This window comes from Talpa occidentalis, unplaced genomic scaffold (genome assembly GCF_014898055.3).
Source record: "Talpa occidentalis isolate TD23 unplaced genomic scaffold, MPIMG_talOcc4v2.1 talOcc4.2, whole genome shotgun sequence".
NCBI classification, from domain to species: domain Eukaryota; kingdom Metazoa; phylum Chordata; class Mammalia; order Eulipotyphla; family Talpidae; genus Talpa; species Talpa occidentalis.
In genome coordinates, this window is record NW_023602073.1 from 23984301 (window position 1) to 24001312 (window position 17012).

Consider the following 17012-nt stretch of genomic DNA (forward strand, 5'->3'; position numbering starts at 1 on the left):
CGCAGCTGACCTCTCGTCTCACCTGCTGCTCCCCTCAGCAGTGTATTTCAGTAGATCTCCCTGTTCTGTTCCCTGCTCTGTCTCTGCCCCCCTGCACCTCTGGCCTACACCCCAGCTCTTGCATGCATAAATAATATAAATCTTTAAAAAGAAGAAGAAGAATTATGAGGATGGAAAACAATGGTACTTCATTTAAAAATTTTTAAAGTAGCACCAAGAGATCTGCTCCAAGTTTCCTCCTGTGACATCATCTTACAGAACCATCCCACAGTGTCTCAACCAGGAAACTGACTTGGATGTGCTCTGTGAATCTCATTCTGATGGAGCCAGTTTTACAAGCCCCATCTGTGTGGGTGTGTTTATTTCTACGCAATTTCACCACCTGTATAGAGTCAGGTGAGCACTATCAGGTGAGCTCCCAGCCCAGGAGCAGGACATTTCACACCACAGAGATCCCCTGTGCTGCCTTTCACAACCACCTAACTCCTTCCAGCCCCTGTCCCTGACCCCCGGCCACCATCGATCTGTTCTCCATCTTTACAGTTTTATCATTTCAAGAACACTCTAGACGGAATCATGCAACATGTCAGCTTTTCGTGTTATCTATGTTTTACTCCACATAATTCCTTGGAGGCCCGTCTAAGTGGGTGCATGTGTCAATAGTTGGTTCTTTTTTACTTGTGTCCTTTTCTATGGCCTGGGGGTACACAGATTGCTTAGCGATTCTCCCACTGAAGGACTTCCGCCCCCAGATTTTGGCTATTAAGCATAAAGCCGCTGTGAACTGTGCATACACATTTTAGTGTGAACATATGCTTGTATTTATCTGAGCCAAATGCCCAAGAGTGTAACTGCTCATCACGCAGTACACATGTCCATTTTACAAGATGCTTCCAAACTAGCAAGACTTCTCCGAGTGGCTGTTGCAATTTTACAATCCGACCAGAAAATGAGAATGTATTTTCTCTGCATTCTCACCAAAACTTAGCACTGTCAACAGTTTTTACTTAACCACTCTAATAGGACAATTGTGATATATCATTATAATTTTATCTCCTTATCTGCCCTGGTGGCACTGACACTGGAGATCGCTTCCCGTGATGATCTGCCATTGATATATCCTCTTTGGAGAATGTCTTTTCAGGCCTTTTTCCATTTTCTAATTAAAGTGTTTATCTTTAACTGTTGAGTCTGGAGAGTCCATTATATATCCTAGATGTAGTCTTTGTCAGATATGTGGTTGCATATATTTTCTCCATCTGTGGCTTTTCGTTTCAACATTTCAACAATTAACAGGGTTTGCTTGCTTGTTTTTGCAAAACACAAGTTTTTAATTTTGAGAAGGTCCAGTTTATCAACTTTTCCATTCAAGGATTATGCTTTGTATGCCATATCTGAGAACATTGCAGTGTTCCTGGTTTTGAAGATTTTGTTCTATATTTTAAAAACTTTTTAGAACTTTGCATTTAAGTGTGCGATCCATCTTCAGGTAACTTTTGTATAAGAGGTGAGGAGTATGAACAATTCAAAATAATCAATAAAACCTTCTAGCACTTTGCATTATTACACTGCATACATTACAATAACATCCGAAAGAATAAACTATATAAGAATAAACATATCTTTGAAGTGTAAGACTTGTACACTGAAAATTATAAAACATTGCTGAAAGAAATAATTGATGATCTAAAATATGGAAAGATAGTCTGTGTTCATAGATCAAAGGACTTGACATTGTTGAGCTGGCAGGACTGAGTCAATGCAATCCTTGTCACCAGGCTTTTGTTGCAGAAATAGAAAAGACAATTTTCAAATTCATATGCAGTTGCAAAGGGCCCTGAATAGCTCAAACAATATCCAAAAAGAAGAACAAAGTTGGAGGACTTACATTTCTCAATTTCAAAACTTATTACAAAGCTACAGTATCAAAATAGTTCGGTACTGGTATAAATATAGACAGAGATCGATGGACTAGAATTATGTGTCCAGAAATAAATCCGGCACTGAGGGCCAACTGATTGTTTCCCAGGGCTCCAAGGCCATCCAGTGGGAGCAAGAACAGTGTCTGTCACCAAGGGGACAACTGGAATACACTTGGAGAAGAAGGAAATGGAATCCCAGCCTCTTACAATTTACAAAAATTAATTCCAAATAGATTAACTTCTTAAATATAAGAACTAAAACTATAAACTCTTAGAAGAAAGCATAGGGTTAAACCGTCATGACCTTGCACTTGGCAACAGTTTCCTAGACATGATACCAAAGGCATAAGTAAGAAAAGAAAACAAAAAACCTAGATAAATTGGATTTTATAAAAATTAAAAGCTTTGTGCATTGAAGACATTATTGGAAAAAAAATATTTGCAAACTTCATTTCTAATAGGGTCTAGTATCCAGAATATATCAAGAACTCTTACAACAAGCAACAATAAAAATAATAAAAGATGCCATTTAAGAAGTGGGCCATCGTGGCACTGATGAACTGAAAAAAAAAAATGGGTCTGCTGGGCCTCAAGCGGACCTGGACAGTTAGTCTATAGGGTGGAACCCAACTCTGCTGACTGGACATCAGTAGGGGTGCTAAGAGAGCAGTTGGTGGGATAATAATCAAAGTCATTGTTTTGAAGGCACTTGGGTGTGGACCAGGTGCCGTTACAAGGGTTTTGTGAAGGTGAATTTTATTTATCCCTAATAAAAACTGTGGGTAAACATTACTATGTTCACAATCTATACTGAAGGAAAAAAGTGGTTAGGGACAATGGACAATAGCTTCTTAATAAGTGTGATATTTAATTTTTAGGATCATGGTTTAACAAATAAGAGACCTCTACAATTCTTGTCCCTGTATTTTACTGATAATTATTTGGTATTGGTCCGTGTGTGCACGCACATCTGCAGATTAGATAAATCATTAGAAAATATGTGTTATTTTCCATTCAATTTGCAGTCCTTTTGTTCCTGATGTATTGTATGGTGACATTTGAACAAACAGCTTAGCCTAGTAACAAACAATTCAATAGATGTGGAACATGACACCTAATATTTAACTCAGGAACCAGTTGTCAGAGAAATCACCCAAGGACCGACTGGGCCTCTAGGAATCACAGGGAGGAGACTGTGGGTTGTGGGTTGAGGTCTAGGACTTTGAACTCCTAAAGATGGGGGTGAAAGTTGTCCCTGGTCTATGAGGGAAGTGCCTGGACGGCCACAGCTCTCATGAGGAGGCACAGTCTCTCACTACGCTCTCTTCCTAATGGTGTATTATAGCAGCAGGACCCTCCAGGAAGTGGGGTGACAGGTAGGGGGGTAGGTAGGTGGCTGTCAACTGAGGGGTCAGGAAATTGTCCCTGAGATAAGTGTGGGAGAGGAACAGAGAGGCAAGGTGTGAGAGTCAAATGAGCAAAAGACAAATAGTGACACAGACCTGGAGAATTTATCTTGATTTCCTCAGAAGATGGGTGACGATCTGAAGAATGAAGTAGGAAAATAGAGCTGTGGTCCTGACAGGGAAAAAGTTCTCAACAACTGGATCGAAGAGTCAGCAGCAAACATCCCAGGTGTTTGGGTGTGGACCAGGTGCTGTTACAAGGGTTTTGTGAAGGTGAATTTTATTTATCCCTCACAATAACCCTGCGGGTAAACATTATTATGTTCACAATCTATACTGAAGGGAAAAAATGGTTAGGGACAATGGACAATAGCTTCTTAATAAGTGTGATATTTAATTTTTAGGATCATATCATGGTTTAATTAATAAGAGACCTCTACAATTCTTGTCCCTGTATTTTACTGATAATTATTTGATATTGGTCTGTGCATGCGCACAAACCCCCAGATTAGATAAATCATTAGACAATATGTGTTATTTTCCATTCAATTGGCAGTCCTTTTGCTATTGATGTATTGTATGGTGGCATTTGAACAAGCAACTTAGCCTAGTAACAAACAATTCAATAGATGTGGAACATGACACCTAATATTTAACTCAGGAACCAGTTGTCAGAGAAATCACCCGAGGTGTGTAGAAGCCACATGTGACGCAGTGGGTTGTAACACCCACCACAGCTTCGACAAAGTACCACCTGCATAGTTTGTGCAGCTAAAGAACAGATGTCATTGGGGTTCACTTTCGGTCATCACCCCGAAACTTAGTGGCTACATCTTATGATTCAGTGGGCTGACCGGGAGGGTTTCTTCACATAGCCAGGACAGTGGAATACTTGAAGACTGAAATGGTGCCAATCACCGTCAGCAGTTGCTCTCAGCCACCGGCCAGTCCATGTGGGCTTTTCCGCAAGGCTGCTTGGGCTTCCTCGCAATACAGCGTCTGGGTTGCAAGGAGGAATTCCTTCAAAGGCAAAGGGGAAGCTGTTTATCTAAGTCTCAATCTCGGAAGTTACACAGCATCACTTCGATGGCAGTCTCTAGGCTAAAACGTAACTGGGCCCCATCCAGACTCAAGAGGAAGGGTCATAAACATCTCGTGAGGGCAGGGTGGTGGGGTCACAAATTGAAAGAATCTTTGGAAAGGGAGACCTTGTTGTGACTGCCTCTGGAAGCAGAATCTCCAGCAGGGCCAGTGCAGATTAGGGAAGGAAACTAAGAGGTTAAACGATGTCAGTGAATTGTCCACAGTACACGGAACTTAATACTGTGCTTCCCAAGGAATTAAATTACTCTTCACAACAGCATAACAGTTCCAGGATGCCCATTTTATAGGTAAGGAAAGTGAGTCGTGGAGAAATCATGTCATCTTTTAAGGTCCCCTAGTTAGTAAGTAGTTGGGCTGTCCCTAAGGCTCTAATATCTGCCTCTCCACCACATTGGGGTACTATGGAGACCCCCTGGTTCTTCACTGACTCCTCCAAACAGATTAATTAAGTAGAGAGGGTAACACATGCAAAATTCAAACCCCATCTTCTCTTGTTATGCATGTGATGATTTAACTCTGGCATTTTTATGGCACCTAATTTCCCTGGTGCTGAAATTTGCAGCCTCCTCTGGTTCCCTGTAATGGGGTCCACTTTATCCTTATTATTAAAAAAACATGTTGATGCTGAATTCCATATCCCTCTGCCAGTGACCTTTTCCCGCTCAGCAGAGCACAGGTAATTACACTCGGAGATAGTTTCCAGCCTTGAAGGAGAGCTGCTGGCAGCGCACAGGGCATTTTAAAGGGCAGGCTCAGAAGACGAAAGGCTTCCGGGTGGGGATGGCACAGGTGAGCCATCGATTTTTGCTGCTCTGGTGGCTTTCACCACGCAGCCCCACTCCGGAATCTGCACGCTCCACTGAGCCTGGCATTTTTTTTAAGCGAATAGAGGAGGCGAATAGGCTTAGCCATTGTTCAGAGAGGCGGTGAGTCTGGGCACGTCCATGTGTTTTCTAGAACAAAAGCTGAGTTTGAAAAAGAAGCTCCCTTGTGCTTTAAAGAAAGACAGCACAGACTTGTGCTTTCATTCTTCATTCACCAAGGGGTTTGGAGGAGAGGCCACGTCTGTGCTAGTGGCCCCAGAATGATGGGCAGGTGGGGGGAGGGGGCTAGGGGGTGTAGCTGGAGCTGCCGCCTATTTTTACAGTTGTGCTTCTGGCCTTTTTTTCTGTGATGGCTTCAAGTTCACTCTGCCTCCAGTGTCCCAAGCCTTGCTCATGGTAGATGCTCACCCGAGATTAGCCCCAGCCGTGAATGCTACATTTTGCTTTTCAAAACACTTTGATTAAATGCAATGACAAGGGGGCTTCGATCTTACTGCTGGCAGGTTATTGTTAATTCCAGGCCATCGTGGACATCTGTGGCTGAGGTTCTGATGTCCCCGCTCCCCGCCGGCCTGTGGGGAAAGCCCGGCAGAGAAGCCTCCGGGCACCAGGGACCAGCTGCTGCAGCCCCAGTGACTCTCCGCAGGCGAAGGTCGCTCTCCAGGGGGCTCCCACCCAGTGTAAGGCCGCAGAAGCCCGTGCAGAGGCCTGGAGGCAGATGGACACGACCGGGTACAAGTTCCCGTGTGGTCTGGCACTGGTTGGTTATTTGGCAGCTTAGGAACCCCGAGAAGGGTGCAGGGTGCTTTCCTTGGCAGCCTCTGGGTCCCCACAGGCAGTGCCGTCATTACGTGACTCAGGGCGTGGCTGGTGACCTCACAGACCCATGCTGACGTGGAAGGTCCCTGCAAGGCTGTGAACAGCAGGGGCCAGTCTTTTGGGGTCCTCCTTGAGGGACGTCTGCTTAGGTAAGAGGTACCCAGGGAGGCTCACTCAGGATCCGAGAGGCTGGGTTCTCCATATCAGCAGGAATTCAAGAAAAAATATTCCCAAGAGGAAGCATCATTAGAAACATTTCTAAATAAACACAAGCAATAGTTCGAATATTTTTTCCCGATTTTCACTGGTTTTCATTTATTTTAAGGGAGTAAGGTTTTAAATTGAATTTTCAGGGTGAGTATGGTCTAAAACATTCCCCATCGCTTTACCTACTGTTTCCCAATTCGCAGAAAAATAAAGCTACGGTAAAAACGATGACCGCTGCCATTGGTTGTGTGCTTATGATGCACCCTGCACTGTGATGTAAGGCGGCTCCTTTTTTCTTCCATGTTTTAGGGTGAGAGGGACCCAAGATGAAGATTCTGTAAAGGAAACTGCCAGAGACCCTGAACGCAGTGTGTGGAGCGCCGGTCTCCTGACTCCTAACTCACCCATCCTAGCCACAGAAATACAAACCCGGCTTCAAGAGCAAAGGGCACTGAGTTCTAGAGTTTACTAAAATGAATGAGAAATGACTGGGAATTATTTTTTACAATTTTTAGTCAGTTAAGCCTCACCATTGAATGTTTGGGAAAAAGTGATCACACACTGGTGTTTCTCTCACTAGACGCTTCTCCTCCACAGAACATACTTTAAAAACAAGTGCGAGCAGCATAAATTCTGAATGAATAAAATCCCTCTGTTGGGAAGCGCCATGTCTCGTGCTGACAGAGCGTAATAAAGCTATAAACCAATCAGGTCAGTTGGCACCAGCATTGGGTTTGCCAGTGAGATGTTGGGTCAGTCTGGATATTTAGAAAGTAAACTTTGCAAAGGAAGAAAAATGAAGATGAAGATGGTGCCTGTGTGTGCACACGTGTACACACACATGCGCACACACACACGCACACACACACACTCATCAGCCTTGTCCAACTACACGATGAAATGCAGAGGTGTGGCCAAGCTCCTCCCTCTCACCACATTAAGAATGCACACCCCAAGTGACAGAGCGGTTGAGCACTGGGCTGTGAAGCTCTCCACAGCCTCTGCAGCTCCGGTTCGATCCCCCGCCGCTGGGCGAAGGTCCCACATGGCGCGCAGACCTCTCCTGTCGCCTGCTGCTCCCCTCAGCAGTGTACTTCGTCAGTCTGCCTGTTCTATTCCCCTCTCTGGCTCTGGTGGATTCTCTCACCCTCCCGCGCTTCTGACTGTACCCAGTGCTTGTATAAATAAATAAATAAATCTTTAAAAAAAAAAAAAAAAAGAATGCCCAACTAGTTAACTCAACCAATGGACACTCGTTTTTCCCTCTTCAACAAATATTTCCTTTCTTAATTTTTTATTTATTTATGCATACAAGAGCTGGGATGTAGGCCAGAGATACAGGGCTGGGTGTGATGGGGTGAGAGGATTCACCAGAGACAGAATGTTGAGCAGAACAGGCAGACTGATGAAATACACTGCTGAGGGGAGCAGCGGGCGAGACGGGAGAGGTCTGCTGCGCCATGTGGGTCAGCTCCCTGGTAGCAGATTGCACTCATGCTGCAGAGGCTGCTGATAGCTTCATAGTGCACATTGTAACCCCTTGCGCCTCCAGGGAGGCCCCAACATCTATTTCTTGACTGTGGTGTTCTCAAGTTCCCTTGGCCCTCAGGCCTCTCCCTCCCCATCACCACATCCATGCTCAGCGCCGACTGCACATATGACAGGTGGTGAGATCTGCGTGTGCTTTTTGGGAGATGGTGGGTCTTGGCTCTATGTTTAGGGAACCAGTGAAATACCTAGAAGATGTTCCCCTAAAGGGCTTTCCTGCCTGACCGGCCAAGTTCTTTCCTTGGTCTGAGGAGTAAATGGGTTCCCTGAGGCTGAGGGCAGTCAGGGGGCCGGTGTGAGCTGGTCTTGAGGGCCAGCATTCGGGGGGAGGGGCTCTGGAATGCCCAGAAGCCATGTCCACAGTGGTTCTGACCTCTGGCACGCTAACTTGAGTGGACAGTGAAGAGTGAAACTTCCCTGGGGGTGGCTGATGCTTATAATTTTGCAGTTATTCTAAGTCCCCCAATTCTATAAAAGAAACAGCATCTTGCTACAGGAGAGGCAGACATGTCGGCCGAGGGTCAGCCTCTTTGGAGTTGTGCCCACTCAACACTGCCAGGAGCCTGTGCCTCAGTTTCCTCATCTGTCAAGCGGCGGAAATAGAGGGGTGACCTACCTCCTTGTGAGCGTTAAGTGGGATGAGACATTAAAAGACAATAGTCCCTGCAAATAGCAAGCGCTCAGTTCACGCCTAGATTCCTGAGCCATGCGGCTGAGAATATTTAGTCCCCACACCTTGGTGAGTTCGGAATTGTGATTCCATTTTACAGGCGTTGGAATTGAATCTGGAAGGAGTTCAGTGCCGGCCCAAGGAGGGCACATGGAAGGAGGCCTGATTCGGACCTGGGTCTGTCTGACTCCAGGAGCAGAGACCATAGTGGGGGGCCCTAGGCTGCCCCCTGCTGTGCAGCAGCAACAGGGTGCATGCATGGAGCAAGGGCGGCAGACCCAACAGAACAGAGGGCTTCACTGATTCCGTCTTTACACGATCACTCCTTCATTTCACACTTATTAAGCGCCTGCTGTGTGCCAGCTATTATACTGGGTCCTGGGGAGTAATGATGAGCCACAGACTTGGCAGGGGAGTCAATAGAGGGAGACGTGACCAACGCAAATGTGTGAGCGTGGAGGGATGAGCGGGCAAGAGGGCAGGGCGTGTGCCAGGGCGGGATCGGACTTAGCCTAAGATGTTGTTTTCTTGAGGTGGAACTTTTGAGCTGAAGTCTCTTATATATATATATATATATATATATATATATATATATATAATGTGTATATATACACATTGCTTAAGATGAAGACATCCTGGATTTGGGTGGACCCTAACTTAGCAAAATGACCGGTGTCTTTAGAAAAGGGGGACATGTAGACACAGACAGACAGACAGACAGACATAGAGAGCACCCTGTCAAATTGGAATTGTGACTGCAGTCTTTCCCTGCTACTCCTTTGTGATTTTTTAACCTAATCTTGCCATTTAATAGATCATATAAAACCTGATTGTCCAAAAGTGAAATACCAAATAGTTTTGTTGGTAAAGGGCTATGCATGGAAAGACGTTTGAATGTTTTCACTTGAAATCTGACCTCATTAAAATCCAACTGTTATAAAAGTCAAAAAAAATAAAATTGCAATTCATTCACCACCCCTCCAAAATAAGATCAGAACCGTGCTGCCAAAAGTCAAGAAACTTCCAGAAGCTAGGAGAAAGTTCTGGAACAGTTCCTTCTGAGAAGGACCTTCAGAGAAAGCATACTTCTGCTAATACCTAGAGCTGATGCCTAGATGTCGGACTTCTAGCCTCCAGAACTGCTAGATAATAAATGCAGGTTGCTTGTCCAGTTTATTGTGAAATCTTAAGGAGGCAGGAAAGAACAGGGGCTTCTGGGCCAAGACTTCCTGGCCAGGAGGCCTCAGGATGGTCTGGGGTCCTGAGAGCGGCCAGCAGGCCACAGCCCAGGGGGTGAGGGCAGGTGGATGTGGGGCTGGAAAGGGAGCCCTCTCCTTCCCCCTCCTACTTTCCTCCCATGCCTCCCCCTCCCCCCTTTTCCAACCCTACCTGCCTCTGCTGCACATTTTGTAATGAAAAAACTGCACAGCAACGTCTTCTTGGCAACCCTTCTCCATGAACATCCGAATTCATTACCAAAATATGATTTGCCAGGGGGCTAATGTTTCATTTTAACGTTTCCTGAATTAAAAGCATTTTACTAAATGATATTTAATAGACCAATGAAGTACAAAATAGAAAAACCATTCAATTTCTTAATACAAGTTTTTCATTCTTCATAAAATGAAAAGGAACAGCATTACTAATGAGAAAGTCTTTGGCTTGACCGAGTTTCATTGTAGTCTGCGTTTCTTCGGTAAACATCTCACACGTTACACCTTGTGACATATTTTGTAAGCAGGACATGACAAAGAATTGGGCTGGTCTTAGGGCTACAGGGTGAGGGTGGGGGGAGGGGAGGGATAGGGGATAGGGGGAGGGGGAGGCACCATTAAGTTAGGGAATTAACAGCAAAACATTCAGATTTGCTTCCACTCGTCTTCACCCCCTTATGCCAAGAGAGGTGGGGTCACCGCTCCGTCCCCCATTGGGCCTGAGGTGTGGACAGTGAAACAGGTTGGCCTTCCATAAGTCCAGAATGGCTTGTTTTCTGTCCTCAGATAAGCATCTGCTGATATACGATCTCTTTTATTGCATTATTTTTAGAAATGAAAATGCTCCTAAGTGAACTGTGTTTGAGCTGAGCCCCGCCCTCAGGCACACATCATGGGGCTCACTCTCCAGCAGTGATGTCACAATTCTGAGTATCACCCCAGCTCAAGGAACCCTGACAAAGGCGCTTGGGAGCAGCTCTCCCCAGCAGCTGCCCCTCCACCCCCGGACCCCAAACAACACTCCCACCCTCACTGGGATGTTGACAGGGAAGAACACGGTTCTTTCTGCAACAGGTAAATAGAATGACCAAAAGGCGTTGCACACACCTCTGCTGTGAGCAGCTCAGTGCTGTCCTGCTGGCGACCCAGGCACCCTGTGCCCCCTGAGTCCACAGCCGTGCATGTGACCCCTTTAGAGGTCACCCCTGGCTGTTCCCCTCATCTCTGGGTCATCTGCTTTTGGGCTCCCTGGGTTTGACCCCACCCCAGTGGACTCCGGTGAGTGCCTCGGCTGGACTCTGGCCACCTCTTGGGCTATTTTTGGTGGTGGGAACATCTTGTTCTCGCCGGGAACAGAATCTTCTCATCGCCCCCTCCCCACACCCCACAGCACATGGACACGGTGGACCAACTGGGCAGTTGCCAAAGGGGGTCAGCAGCAGTTTAGAACACAAGTGTACCTCTGAACTGTGTTCTCTGTGCTCCGATAACCCACCACATCTAGCTACCTGGGGCGTGTGTGATCCCTCCTGCCTCTCTGGCCAGGGCCTGCTCTGACTCCCCGAGGCCTGTGACAAAGGGATTGCTGCTCCGTCCAGAGTTTCTGACTCAGTGGGGCTGGCGTGGGGTTTAGAATGCGCATTTCTAACCACTTCTTAAGGGCTGCTGCTACTTCCACTCACCCAGGTTTGAACAGATAAGCTGTCTGCAATCAGGAGATGAGGGGGAGCTGCTGGCCACAACCCTGTGACCTATGGCTGCAGCTAACCCCCCAACACACAGACCGCTCCTGCCAGGTGGCACTCAGCACCTTGGAGTATTCAGCAAAACCCAGCACCTAGTGGAGGGCACAGCCTTGGGTGAAGTGACTCTGGCCAGCCTAAGGCAAACCCTTCTTTATTGAGTAGCTGGAAGGCCATTGAGAGAACTCAGATTTTGGGGTCAATCAAATCTGGTCAAAATCCTGACTATATAACCTCAGTTTTTTTAGTCAAGAGTTAGAAACAACCTATGTGCCCATAAATGTGTTTTTGGATAAAGGTGATATGGTATATGTACACAATGGAATACTATACAGCTATAAAAAGGAAAAATCCCGCCATTTGCAATAACACAGATGGACCTAGATGTTGTTATTATTAGTGAAATAAGTCAGACAGAGGGAGACAAACACATTTGATTTCACTCATATGTGGTTCGTAGAGAAAACAAACAGATAAACAGATAAGACAAAAATAAATTTTGGGACTATAAGACCAATAGTGGTTACCAGAATGGAAAGGGGGAAAGGGGAGTGGGTAAATCAGGGCAGTGAGGACAAGTATATGGTGAAGGACAGAATTGGAAGTTCACAGGTGAAGTTAATGTAGTACAGACACACATTGATCCTCAATGATGAATACCTGAAACTTTCAAAATATAATGCTATGTTACTTCAATTAAAAAAATCAAAGAGTAAAAAAGCCTTCAAGTTTATCTATCCTTTCTGAGCCCATGGAAGAAAATAAAAACATCTGCCTCTAAAGTTGCTGAGGGACTTCGATGAGACGTGTCCGGTTCTTGGCACCAGGGCAGAAAAGGGGCTTATTAGGATAGCTGTGATTATTAATAGGTCCGGAGGGACATTCCTCTTATATCCCACCTTCTGGTAATGAGTGAGAAGGAGGGACCTGTGGAGGCCTCGGCAGTGTAGTTTTCCTCATTATTTCTCCAGCTCTGACAGAGTTTCCATTAGGAGCCTCCTGCCAGGCACTGGGGAGAAACAGAAACTAAATGACAGTAACCCCCTTACAGTGCTGGGGCCAGAAGGCCAAAGAAGAGGAGGAAGGAGAACCCCAGTTAGCCACGCTACTCACTGGGCACTGTGCTATTTGAGGAAGTCATTTCTATTTCACAGATTCAGAGTCTGAGGTTAAGGAGCTTGCTGTTGGGAAAGCAGAATGCTTGGGTTAGCGTCAAGCTCTTTGTTTTAGGGATGTGTAAACCAGAGAGGTCAAGTAACTTGCCTGAGGACACACAGCAACGGTTTGGTGATAGCATTGACTACTCTCAGCTTCTAAAAACTAGACCTGTTGGGACTCCCCTGGTGGCGCAGCGGTTGAGCACTGGGCTGTGAAGCTGCCCACAGCATCTGCAGCACCAGTTTGATCCCCGGCTGCTGGTTGAGGGTCCCATATGGTGCGCAGACCTCCCCTGCCGCGCCCGCTGCTCCCCTCAGCAGTGTATTTCGTCAGTCTGCCTGTTCTGTTCCCCACTCTGGCTCTGGTGAATTCTCTCACCCTCCCGCGCTTCTGACTGCACCCAATGCTTGTATAAATAAATAAATACATCTTTTTTAAAAAAGAAAAAACTAGACCTATTGCCCTATGTCACAGCTCCCTACTCACTCTTTACCTGGAACAGAAGAACCAAGAGAAAAGGTGTGAAAGCAAATGAGTTCAAAATAACACGGGTTTTGTCGTTTTTCAACTAATTGAACTGCTGGTTTTTCCTCCTTTTCCCTTTCAGCAGAGAGGCCATTGTTCATCCAAGAAAACTGGGAGAATGGCAGGCTCTGAAGTATGTTCCCATCACTCCAGTGCTCATGCCACATCTGAGCAGTGTTGCCCACCCAGGGGCCTTGCCCAAGGAAGTTACCACCTCCATTACATGTCCGTTTCAAAAGTGTTATGAAATGTCCTGCCCGCAGAGCTCATTTTATAGACCAAATAATGCATGACAATTAAAGGCCACACTGTGCAAAATACACGGCCAGTCAGCTCCAGAGCAATTCTAGAACTCAGGGGAGGACTTTCAAGTTATCAATAGCTCAGAAAGAGATTGCAGCTCTGAGAAATTGGAAGTGACCCATAGAGAGCTGATGCAGGCGCTGTATGGTGATAGAAGGGGATCCATCTTCTTGATTTCCCCTCTAGCTTACCCCCCCCACACACTCACCTCTGCTTCACCTCTAAGGGTCTCCCTCTTTTTGTGTCTGACAATGTGATCCTATGTGATCAGCAATTCGTTGCAAAATATTCCTCAAGTATCCTCACTGCAGCAGCACAGGAACAGAACATAGACCTCATCTTAGCAGATTTGGGGCAGACAATAAACAGTGGGATTTGCAAACAAGTACATTTTTAAGACTATGCCTGCTAAAGAAAAGGGAGAAAGTAGAGGAGGGTGGGGGTAGGGGGAGCTGAGAATGCTGGGGGCACTTTTAAATTAGGTCCTCAAGGAGACTCAGTAGGAAGAGAGTCTGAGCAAGCACTCGCTGGAGGATTGTAGCCAGATCCTCTCCACTTTGCAACAAAAAGCTCCCCTAGACTAAAAACTAGAGTTGAGTGCTAACTATCCTGCCTCTCCCTTCCCCCCTCACTATTAACCATGAACTTCCTTCAGTTGCATTCCTGTGAACTTGGAAAATTGATTCTGCTATGTCCCTAATAAAATTCTCTGCCCCTTTCAGGTTGTTAGTGACAGCAAAGATAAACAGCTGCTAATTGCCACCCCAAGGAGTAGTTCCCTGCGGAGAATGTCAAACACCATAACCCACTCCAAATGCTATGTGAAACCCCTCCCACCCCACAGCTCCTTGCATTTCTCCCACCACTTGGGGACCCAGCTTCCATAGGGTACAAACCCCAATGCTGGCTCCCTCTGTGACCACCTCTGGGCACCAGCAAGAGTCCCAGTGTGGTCATTCACTTGTTGAGTCAAGGGGGGATCTGATGAGGGGGCACAGATTTTCCCTCTTGGGATTTCTGGTTCTAACTCCCAAAGGGTAAGCACACCCTAGAATAGGATGAGAATGGACTTCCTGTTTGTGGAAACATCTGGACATTCTCCTATTTTCTTGGTAGTGTTAACTGGAAACAAGCCTCAATGGTAGTGAGACAAAGAGTTTATTGACCCTTTGCATTGAGGATTCGAACCTGGGAAGCAGGGAAGTAGTCTGACGGTTTACTGTGAGAGCCGTTCCAACAGACAAGAGTTTGAATTTAGTTTATATAGGTCGGAGCAGTGAGGTGAGTCGTTAACATTAAAAATTAACTATGCTGGACAAGAGGAGCTGCTAGTTCTAAGTTTTCCTGACCTAAAGATATGCTGGTGCTGGAGGAAGGCAAGGAGGAATTAACTCTTTTCCTTTTTAAGGACCACATCCAATCTTATCTGGCTCCTTGGTCGTTGATGTGAATTGAATGACTATGGAAACAACCCAAATGCCCCCAAATAGATGACTGGATCAAGAAGACGCGGTCTAGAACGGGAGGAAGGTGAAGATGGTGGCAGCCAGAGCGGGGGCCTTGGGAGTCCGATGTCTGCAAAGGGCAGTCCAGAACATGGTGCCGTTGGGAGCACGGACAGCCTCCCACATTACCAAGGACATGCTCCCAGGGCCCTACCCCAGGACCCCTGAAGAACGGGCTGCCGCCGCCAAGAAGTGTAATTTGTACAAGCCCTACCCGAATGATGGCTTGGGGTATGGTGACTACTCAAAGCTCCCTGATTGCTCACAGCATGACAGGGATCATGGTGTGACTGGGACCATCCAGAATTGAGGTTGAACTGGGGTGAGCCGATGCACTGGGACCTAGACATGTATATCAGGAACCGTGTGGACACGTCCCCCACGCCTTTCTTGGAATGTCATATGTAAACACCTCTTTGGCCTCATGGCCTTCATGCTGTTCATGTTTTGGTTGGGTGACACTTACCCCTCCTACCAGCCTGTGGGGCCAAAGCAGTATCCTTACAATAATCTCTACCTAGAACGAGGGGAGATCCCAACAAAGAACCTGAGCCAGTGGTTCACTATGAAATTTGAGGAGACTTCGTGGGCTTTGTGCCCCCTAACTGACTTCCTCATTCCTAGAGATTTAACCTTAGTGAAATCCCTAATAAAACTTAGTGCTATGGGAAAAAAAAAAAAAAGATGTGGTCTATATACACAATGGAATATTACTCAGCAATCAAAAAAGATAAACTCATGCCATTCGCAGCAACATGGATGGAGCTGGAAGGGATCATGTTCAGTGAAATGAGCCAGAAAGAAAAAGAAAAATACCGGATGGTCTCACTCATAGGAGGAATGTAGAGAATCCAAATAAGGGATCGGGAGAAAAAGTGATTATAATAAAGTAAAAACCAAAATCAACAGGCAACTATAAACCAGAGACATTCTGCGGGGGCAGGGAGAAGGGAGTAGGTTCAAAACAGGGGTGGGAAGAGAAGAGCACAAGGGACTCAGGTGATGGTCACGGGTGAATGGGTGGTGGGAATTTCACAGGGACTATAGCTGAGATGAGAAAGCATACATTGTAAACAAAAAAAAGGATGTAAAAAATATATTTAAAAATAAAATATTAAAAAAAATGAAGAAAGAGAGACTGTTTCACCCTCAGGCAGCAGATTCTGGCCTGGGCTGCAGAACTGAGCCAGAAAATGATGGTTTCACCATCTTGCCAGGTGGGGAGGATCCCAGGAAGCTTTACAGTGTGCTGCCAGCAGGTTTGGCTTACACGCACCAGCTGCTCATGCTGAATGGGGAGGTAGAGACACCTGGCCACCTCTGGGTGCGCCCTCGATGACGCGGGTCTCCCTGAGGGTCAGCAGGTGCAGGCAAGGTCAGTCTGGATTGGCTTTGCTCTGGTGGATGGTTCTCCCGGCAGACGCCCCAAGGCCAGGCCAGGGCAAGGACCGCAGGCGAGGACAACCAGTAGCGGTGCCCTGCCCCCCCCCATCTGGCAGGTCATGCACGAACATAAAGGAGGGGCTCGATGGGGGAAGTGGAAAAACCAGCCACCAGAAGCTGGCAGGTGCTGCCCCGCCCTCCCAGCCCCACTCATGAGGAGCCCCACTCCCTGCTGTGCTTCCTGGGTCTCACCCTGTTCTAAAGAGGACAGAACTAGGGGCCTCCCTGGTGGCGCAAGTGGTTAAGATGCAGCACTATGAAGCTGTCAGCAGCCGCTGCAGCACGAGTTTGATCCCTGGCCAGGAAGCTAACCCACCTCTCCTGTCTCGCCTGCTGCTCCCCTCAGCAGTGTATTTCAGTGGATCCACCTCCCCTGCTCCCAGCTCTGTCGCTGGTGAATCCTCTCACTCCCCGCACCTCTGTCCTACACCCCAGTTCTTGTATGCATAAATAAATTAAATAAATTTAAATAAATAAAGCGGACAGAAGTGTGCGGACAGAAGTGTGCTCTGCACTTTGTGGGAAAATCACTTTGTTCATTTGATGCTGAAATACACACCAATACCCCAAGCCTGGGGCCTGCCAAGTGGGGCTCCGCCCAAAGGAAATTAGTCCTGGTCTC

The 17012-nt window shown here is 46.6% G+C and overlaps 1 pseudogene; it reads left to right on the top strand.

Annotated features, from left to right (window-relative positions):
- The first annotated feature begins 10657 nt into the window (after window positions 1-10657).
- Window positions 10658-15865, top strand: LOC119253117 (NADH dehydrogenase [ubiquinone] 1 beta subcomplex subunit 8, mitochondrial-like; annotated as a pseudogene).
- The last annotated feature ends 1147 nt before the right edge of the window (window positions 15866-17012 follow it).